The sequence below is a fragment of the Puma concolor genome, chromosome D3 (assembly GCF_028749965.1).
Source record: "Puma concolor isolate L17-30 chromosome D3, mPumCon1.1.hap2, whole genome shotgun sequence".
NCBI lineage: Eukaryota > Metazoa > Chordata > Mammalia > Carnivora > Felidae > Puma > Puma concolor.
Genome location: NC_141678.1, coordinates 92651448 through 92660590, shown reverse-complemented (window position 1 = coordinate 92660590; position 9143 = coordinate 92651448). Strand labels below are relative to the sequence as shown.

The 9143-nt window shown below is 49.0% G+C and overlaps 1 long non-coding RNA gene across 1 annotated transcript in view; it reads right to left on the bottom strand.

Moving 5' to 3' along the window:
- Positions 1 to 369: 369 nt before the first annotated feature.
- The window catches only part of LOC147575709 (uncharacterized), a 32014-nt gene continuing 23240 nt past the window's right edge, over positions 370 to 9143 (bottom strand). The window contains exons 4-5 of the long non-coding RNA XR_015242675.1: positions 3064 to 3151; positions 370 to 614 (exon numbers count right to left, since the gene is read on the bottom strand). This is a non-coding gene — a long non-coding RNA (uncharacterized LOC147575709). The remainder of the gene's footprint in view (positions 615 to 3063; positions 3152 to 9143) is intronic.

The following is a 9143-nucleotide window of genomic DNA, read 5'->3' as shown; positions in this document are numbered from 1 at the left end:
GGGAACAGGGCCATGCCTCCCTGCACAGTCCTCAGACCCCAGCCACAAGCCCGGCCCTGCCAACCACTCGGCCTTTGGTCCCTGCCCCACCCCCCCTTGCCCTGGATCTCTCTGCTGGACCTTGTTCGCCGGCAGGTGCCCAGTGGGTTTAGGGTCTGAGACACGGCGAGACCTCAGCAAGCACAGATGCAAGAGGAGATCAGGAGCCTTATTCACAAGACGGAAGCAGCCCCAGACGGAGCGTTTCCTGACCGCACATCCCTGGAGCGTGCCTCCAGCGCTCATGTCACTGCGGGTGCATCGCGAGTGCTAACGATCCAGAAGGTAACAGACGAGCACCTCGTAGGACATCACTCCAAGTACGCGCACAGCAGGATTGATGGTTAGAAGATGCGGAGGAAGAGAAGCAGGAAAAGGCCCGGGAGGTCCAGGCTGGAGGAGAGTCATTACCAGTGCAGAGCGAGGTGGAGAAATTCGTGGCACTGGGCTCAGAACAGAAGGGCCGGCTGGAGGACCCTGGTTCTCACGCTGGTGCCGGGAAGCTGTCTGGGGGTTTCACGGTCAGCGCCACGGGACCTCCTGATGAGTCAGGAGACATGGGGTGGACGTGGAGCCTGGGAGACACAGAGTACCGAGGTGCCATTTGCTGAAACGGACAAGCCCAGGGGAAGGGCAGGCTGGAGCCACAGACCAGGGACTCTGCCTGGGACCCGCACGCTCTGAGCTGTTTACGTCCACAAGGGTGCAGGTGCGATGGTTCTGGCCGTCAGGCTGCTGCTTGATGTCAGGAACGATATGCTTCTAAGATTTTCTAATAAGTAGAGGTCGTTTCACCATACATAAATTTAAGTCTATCCATAGTCTGAACACATGGCCTGAAGTTTCACTGAGTTGCCTTAATTTTTTTTTAATTTTTTTTAATGTTTATTTTTGAGAGAGAGAGAGAGAGAAAGAGCACAAGAGAGGGAGGGGCAGAGAGAGAGGGAGACACAGAATCCGAAGCAGACTCCACGCTCTGAGCTGTCAGCACAGAGCCCGACGTGGGGCTTGAACTCACGAACCTCGAGATCGTGACCTGAGCCAAAGTTGGACACTCAACAGACTGAGCCACCCAGGTGCCCCACCTTAATATTTTTTTTTCTTTTTTTTTTTTTTTTTTTAATTTTTTTTCAACGTTTTTTACTTATTTTTGGGACAGAGAGAGACAGAGCATGAACGGGGGAGGGGCAGAGAGAGAGGGAGACACAGAATCGGAAACAGGCTCCAGGCTCTGAGCCATCAGCCCAGAGCCTGACGCGGGGCTCGAACTCCCGGACCGCGAGATCGTGACCTCGCTGAAGTCGGATGCTTAACTGACTGCGCCACCCAGGCGCCCCAATATTTTTATAAGCTACATCAAGCAAAGCAATTTTTTAAATGACTACAACATAATAGTGACTAATCTAACATGAATCCAGCATTGAATTTGACCAATTAAAATATGGGTGCTCTTCATAAAGTGGTCAAGTCACAGGAAGTAATCAATTGCCCCCCAAATACTTAGAGCCAGATCAAAAAATAGCACGAAGGAAAAGAGGTACGATCTTCTTCAAGGGCGATACATTCCAGTGACCTTCACTGGCCACACCTATAATGAACCTTAAGTTTCCAGATACTTCATTGAGAAGGTGTTACAACGGTGTTCAGATTATTCAGTGTCTGGTTACTGCATCCCATGATAGGAGTGTACTCCTGTGAGTATACATCACTAGAAAAAAGACAAATTTTCAGTAGATTTTAATACATAAATTACACCTAGAATCCATCACCGTTAAAAAGTTTACTGTCGGGGCGCCTGGGTGGCTCAGTCGGTTAAGTGTCCAACTTTGGCTCGGGTCATGATCTCACGGTTGGTGAGTTCGAGCCCTGCGTCGGGCTCTGTGCTGACAGCTCGGAGCCTGGAGACTGCTTCGGATTCCGTGTCTCCCCATCTCTCTACCCTTCTCCTGCTCACGCTCTGTGCCTCTCTGTCTCTCAATAATAAATAAAACATTTTTAAATCAAAGTTTGCTGTCATCTTTCCTACGTGGAGACTACTATATTGAGATTTGAGATAACCCTCTCAAGTTAAATAGAAGTGGCTTATTAAGAAATCAGAAATTAAACTCTGCCATCAGAGTCAAATCCCAGGAATTACAAGGGATTTTGAGTCCTGAAGATAATGACTCCATGTGGTCTCAATTTCTCGCCCTTCAATGTGCCCGTATCTGCCCCTAAATCCGCCTCCTTTGTTTCTCCTTCGTGAACTTTGACAGGGAGTGGTTGATGGCAGCCACAGAGGTGTCCCTGTTCCAGAACAAGCTCCAGTGTCACAACTCAGATGGATAAATCACAGGATGAATCTTGACATTCACGATTCTGTGCTTTTAGCACAGAGCTAATATTTTCTAAAGCATTAAGGAATACAAGGCTCATTTTCAGGCTCTCATTAAGTCTCTCACAAATTGTTACACAATGTAGAACTTTGAACCACACCAAAAATGAAGACTGGCCATCAAATTAATATGAAAATCTTGAGAGAAATGAAAATAAACAAAGGTAAACCTAAATATTCCATGAAATGCCCTCAGAAATGTTTAACTCCCTGAAAGATTAAGTGGCATGGGCAGGCTTTATGAATCCCAGCCCATTAGTCCTGACAGAAAGAAGCGGGGGCCTCACAGTCTAGAAATTCCGACAGGTTCTCCCGGCTCCTTACGTGTGGCGCAATCCTCTACCGCAAGGACCCTCGCTGGCCATCGCCTCCACCCATCAAACTCCATTTTTTGTATTTTCAGATACAGACGATCCCAGACTTTGGACCAGGAGACAGCGGGAGCCCTCAGAGGGAGGGTAGCAGGTGGGCAGCAGGCTCTGGAAGAGCTCGTAGACCAGCAGCCTGGGGTTTGTCATTATCTCAGTCTTCACGTACTCAGAGTATGAGAGACACAGAAATTAGGGTTTGAGAAAGGTGCATCTCAATAAATCACGGAGGGGAAAACACAGATAAGTTCAGAACCAGACTGGCAGCTATGGGGGACATACCCAAGAGATGTTCTCACACACGGCGACGGGGAACAGGAGCCCAACACGTTCACGTCCGCGGGCCGAGCACGCCTCGACTTGCTGGAGTCTGAGTAAAAAGAAAACACGTATAACGTGACCGAGATGTCGGCACTCCTCGACAATGTCAGAGTGAAACAATGTGGAAGAATCACTCCAGTTCAAGCGGCCCTCAAAGACCATCAGACATGGGAGAAGAGATATGTATCTTGGAAGAGAAAGATTCATAACCACTGACGTCGGGAAACTACGAGATAGCTCGAGAAATAGAAAAAAATGAACTTTAATTCATATTCCGAGAGATTCACAAATGAATGGGTACGCTGTTAGCTGGAACAGAGAACAAAAAGGCTTTCCAACATCAAGCTATGCTTTATAACTTTTTTTATTATTATTGAAGCATCTTTTTTTAATTTTATAGATATAATATGTTTCCTTTAACTAACTTTGGGTAGAAGAAAGAGATTTCTTTTTTTTTTAATATATGAAATTATTGTCAAATTGGTTTCCATACAACACCCAGTGCCCATCCCAACAGGTGCCCTCCTCAATGCCTATCACCCACCCGCCCCCTCCCTCCCACCCCCCATCAACCCTCAGTTTGTTCTCAGTTTTCAAGAGTCTTTTATGCTTTGGCTCTCTCCCACTCTAACCTCTTTCTTTTCTTTCCTTCCCCTCCCCCATGGATTTCCGCCAAGTTTCTCAGGATCCACATACGAGTGAAAACATATGGTATCTGTCCCTCTCTGTATGGCTTATTTCCCTTAGCATCACACTCTCCAGTTCCATCCACGTTGCTACAAAGGGCCATATTTCATTCTTTTTCATTGCCACGTAGTACTCCATTGTGTATATAAACCACAATTTCTTTATCCATTCGTCAGTTGATGGCTATTTAGGCTCCTTCCATAATTTGGCTATTGTTGAAAGTGCTGCTATAAACATTGGGGTACAAGTGCCCCTATGCATCAGCACTCCTGTATCCGTTGGGTCGATTCCTGGCAGTGCTGTTGCTGGGTCATAGGGTAGGTCTATTTTTTAATTTTTTGAGGAACGTCCGCACTGTTTTCCAGAGCGGCTGCACCAGTTTGCATTCCCACCAACAGCGCAAGAGGGTATAACTTTTTAAAAGTAGAGCGGGATAGAGAGGTATTCCAGAATGAAACAAGGAACGGAAACTAAGAAGGAAAGTACGTGAGCGAAGACGGAATCTGTCACCCAGTGTCTGACCAACGCGGACCCAGAAAGAAACGACAGAGGTGAAGAGACTGCCGAGAAATCGTGGCAGTGGTTCGTCCAGCGGCTCTGGAGAAGACGTCACTTGTTCAGGTCGACAGGGTCCCCTCGGAGGCAATAAAATGGATTTTTAAAGGCTCGTCTTCAGAGACATCCCAGAGAATTTCGGGATGAGCAGAGAAATCGGCCGCCCGGGAGCAGGAACAAGGCCGCAGCTGGCACTGTTTGCGCGATTTGGTTCGAACGGCCCCACACCCGGCAGAATTCGCAACGGCAGGCGAGGCTAAGATACAGGCACTTGCGACTATGGAATAATCCAGAAACTTGACTTTTTTATAAAACGACTTGAAGATGTTCTAACAGGATGCTGTTCAGGAATAAAAGACACAGTGCAACACACAGTGTCTATAAGATCCTGGACGCATTTGAGGATATACGAGGATAGACATTAGATGCCCAGGTCTCTCTGGTCAGTGCGAAAGAAAAAAGGCAATCACCAGTTCACCGGAGAAAATTAAAATTCTATGCTGGCATAATTTCAAGCAATTCTTTTATAAAAATTCTTTTATAACGGAAACGTTTCAGTTTCCTTTTTTTTTTTTTTAACTTTTTTAAACATTTATTGATTTTTGAGAGACAGAGAGAGACCGAGCACGAGCAGGGGAGGGGCAGAGAGAGAGGGAGGCACAGAATCCGAAGCAGGCTCCAAGCTCCAAGCTGTCGGCACAGAGCCCAACGCGGGGCTCGAACCCACGAACCGTGAGATCATGAGCCGTGCTAAAGTGGGAGGCTTAACCAACTGAACCACCCAGGCGCCCCAAGGAAAAAAGTTCTTGGAAAGAATCCATGTGATGTTCACACTCCAACATTGTCTTTTTTAATAACACAGCTACCCTAACCTTAGCCTGCACATCATCTCCACACCACACAGCCGGCCGCGAGACCCTGGAAGCTAAAAAAGTGGAATCTGGAATCCAGCCATTTAGACCCAAACCCCAGTTCTGCACTGCACTATTTGACCGACTTTGATTGAGTAGAATTTCATATGCCACTCTATGTTAATTTAATAGATTGGATAAATGGGCACAGACCCATAATACTGGGGAGAAAATGAAACAATCTAAGTCCGTATGCCACTAAGGCATAAATGGGGTCTGTCAAATGCCAAGGAACTCTCCTTTTGTCTGAACTGTTCCAGAATAAAGGGAAAAACAAAACTCTCGGAAATATTTGTACTGAACAAAAAAAAGGAATTAAAACAACCTTATACTCTTGCTGGGGCATGCCATTAATGAAACATGGCAAGAAAATAAATAAATAGCTAAAAAATACTGGAAAGGACAACAAAACTGTTACTTTTTTTTTTTTTTTTTTTTTTTTTTTGCATCTGGGATGATTGTCTAAACATCTAGAGGAAACAGCAGTTTATTAAACCCAGAGTTCCATCAAGCAGGTCAATATAAGATTAACACAGAAAAGCAGTAATTTTCCTATGCACTAATCCAGGTATATGATAGATTGCTTTGTATATGCAAATCATACAGACGCACTGTGCAAACGGACCAGAGACAACAACGAAGAACCGGGATTTTAAATACACCTGTTGGGATGAGCACTGGGTGTTGTATGGAAACCAGTTTCACAATAAATTTCATATCAAAAACAATTAAATACTCTGCAGTGATGCCCCTCGAATCAATCCATAACTCAATGCACCTTCCATCACAATTCCATTGCAGGTGAAGGAGGGTGACGGAGAACTTCACAAAATGGTTCTAAGCTTCACCTGGAAGAGGAAAGTGTAAAAAGGCCAGAACGTCGTCTGAAATAAACGAGTCCTCCTGGAGACAGCAAAGATCGAAAGTGGGTTGCTCGCTTTCAGGAATCATTCCCACAGAAATCAACACGGGCAGCGGACTCACATGAAAGGTGCACCCTGCTGTGTTTGGTAATAGTAAGAAAGCTGGAGATGACCTCACTGCCTGTGTACGTTGTGCAGGATAAATGCAGTCTGATACATCTGCTTCCAGGGCCTTCCATGCACCCACTGAAATACGTACTGTCTGCGGGGCATCTCGAGAAATACCAAGTCTGTGCTAACAGGGAAGAACAACACGAGACACTTAGTGGTGAAAAAAGCTACGAGACGATCTGCACAGCCTGATCGCACTTTTTGAAAACATAAAATGTTTCTGTATGTGCATAGTTCTGTTTGTGTGTCAATAGCAAAATGCGGGAGAATCCACCAGACCCCGGAGGGATCAAAAGGTCAGAGGCAGGGGCGCCTGGGGGGCTCGGTCGGTTGAGCGCCGACTTCGTCTCAGTTCACTATCTCGCGGTTCATGAGTTCGAGCCCCGCGTCAGGCTCTGTGCTGACAGCTCTGAGCCTGGAGCCTGTTTCCGATTCTGTGTCTCCCTCTCTCTCTCTGCCCCACCCCTGCTTGTGCTCTGTCTCTCTCTTGTCTTTCAAAAATGAATAAACATTAAAAAAATTTTTTTAATTAAAAAAATAAAAGGTCAGAGACATCTTCCGCTTTGTGCTCAATGCGTTTGGCGTTGTTTGATTCGTCAATTCAGTGACTGCGTTGGAGGTTTTGTCAGTGATAAAAAAGGAATTTGCAATTATTCAGTGATTTTAAAAAATGTTTTCAGACGCAAATAGAAACCTTGCTCTTTACCAGAGCATTTGTGACTTGGGAACTTTTGTCTGGTCTGACAAACCAGTCTGAAACCTCGCAGGTACCCTGCATCAGCAGCGTCTGCGGGAAAGCCAGCAGAGGGGATACGGATCTTCCCCGAGGCCTGTGTTGCACACGCAAACACGCCCACAGGACCGGCCGCTGGCTGCAGAGCGTGGTTCTCGAACGCCCCCTTGAGTTCTTTCCAAAGAAGTCTCTGGAGATGCAAACCCCTGGCTCCCCGGTGGCGAGGGCACTCCGAAAAGGTTAACAGCACTGTCCAGAACAGAAAGAACTTGATCTGTCAAAAGTATTTACGTAAATAATCAGGAAAGGTTGTTCAAATCGTAGTAAGGCTACCGAGGTGAGGAGTTTATTTTGTGGGAGAAATTGGGCTTCTTTGACTGACCTGCCAGCGGTAGAAATGAAACCACGAGGGACGGGCCACCTACTGACCTCCTGTTGCGCTACGTTCCCCTGACCGCGGGGAAGTTTCGGTGCCTCCGACCCCACGCGTGAGAAAAACGCTCAGAGTGACCGCCCGAAAGTGGTTTTTCTGTCTCTTCTGGGTCAGCCTTGGTTTTTAACTTGTAAAAACCCCTTTTTTTTTACTCGTGGGCACTGAAGAAAAGGATTAGGAAACTGAAGAAAGATGGAAAATAAGGAATAAATATAGACTGAGCGGTAACTGATCCTTCGACTGACGTGTCTCATGTTAAATACCGTCAACTCATCGAAGCCGTTTGCGCGGCCCCGGAGAGACTGGAAGCTGTGTGCTCGCTGCTAAAACGGATGCCACGCTGTCCCGGAAGTGGCCCTGCCCAGTCGCCCTCTCCGTGGCCTGACGTCCTCACGCTTGCTTGGTCTCCGAAGTGTCCTGCTGTGTTGACAGGAGTCACCTTTCGGCCCAGAGACCTTGGAGGTTGTCACCTGTGCGTGGCAGGTGACATCGTGATAAGTTTCCCGTGTATTCGTCTTCTGAGAGTCCAGTGATCACTGGCCTTTACCACCTGAGGCTCGAACCTCGCAACACTCTGGATCCCACCGTTGGATGTGGGGGACGCTGCGGCGTCTGCAACCTGAGATGCCATGTCTCCCACCCGTGCCTGGGCACCCCAGGCGGCGTCTTCCGTGGGCTGCCGACGACAGCAGACGCGGGGCCCTTCCAGGAGGCCGCCCGGGGCCCGTTTGCTTGCTCACGCGTCGGGAGTGGGGTTAGGAGCCGACCGCACCTGAGAGACGCAAGGCGGCACCCCCACACCCCAATCCCCCGCACTGCCGTCTGAGCGGCGGTTCTCAAAGTGTGGTTCCCCCGGGCCTGCAGCCTCAGCCCCGCCCAGAACTGGTTAGAGATGCAGGTTCTCAGGTCGCGCGCTTCACTAACGGGTCGGAAACCCTGGGGAAATATACGGTTTGACGGTGCCTTCAGGTGATTCTAGGGAACCGCCGACGACAGGCAGCATCCCGGGAGCTCCGGACTTCCGTGCTGGCGGCCGACCCGCTGAGCCTCAGTGGGGTCACTAGCCAAGCCAGCCGTTCACACGTGCCCAGCTCTCCAGCCAACAAAGTAAACCCCAAGCCCACGAACGGCCCGGGTCAGTGATCAGGCCTGAGCTCAGCCCGTTCTATCATTTGGGGCCGATCCCCCTGGAAGCCACTTCTCTGCAGCCCCGGGTTCCTGTTGACAAAGACGGACGAGGCCCCGCTCGGGCAGGGAAGTCACTGTCCCCTGGGGCGGGGGCATCGCTTTGCCAAGTCTTATCTATCGCCTTTGTGTTTGTGCGTCCAGAGGAAATAAGGACCAGAGAGGTGGGTCCTGGGGATCAGGACCAGGCAGGGAGCCCACCCCAGGGACAGACAGTGGAAAGCTCGGCAGGTGGCCGCTTTAGGTGGGAGGGGTGCTGCCTCCCAACGCGGGAGGAGGCCAGGGGCGGTGGGAGGTTCCAAGAGCTCGGGGTCACCGGCTGCCTCCTTGTCTCCACCTCCTGACTCAGCAACCCCCCCCCCACACACTCCGGTTTTTACCTGAGCACAAGAAACGAGCATTTGTAGGTAGGGCATTTGTGCGGAGATTAGAACCCAGTTTACAAGCCGGGCCTGGGCTCACCCTCAGCTCTCCGTCTGCAACCGCAGGATGGGGAGTGGGGG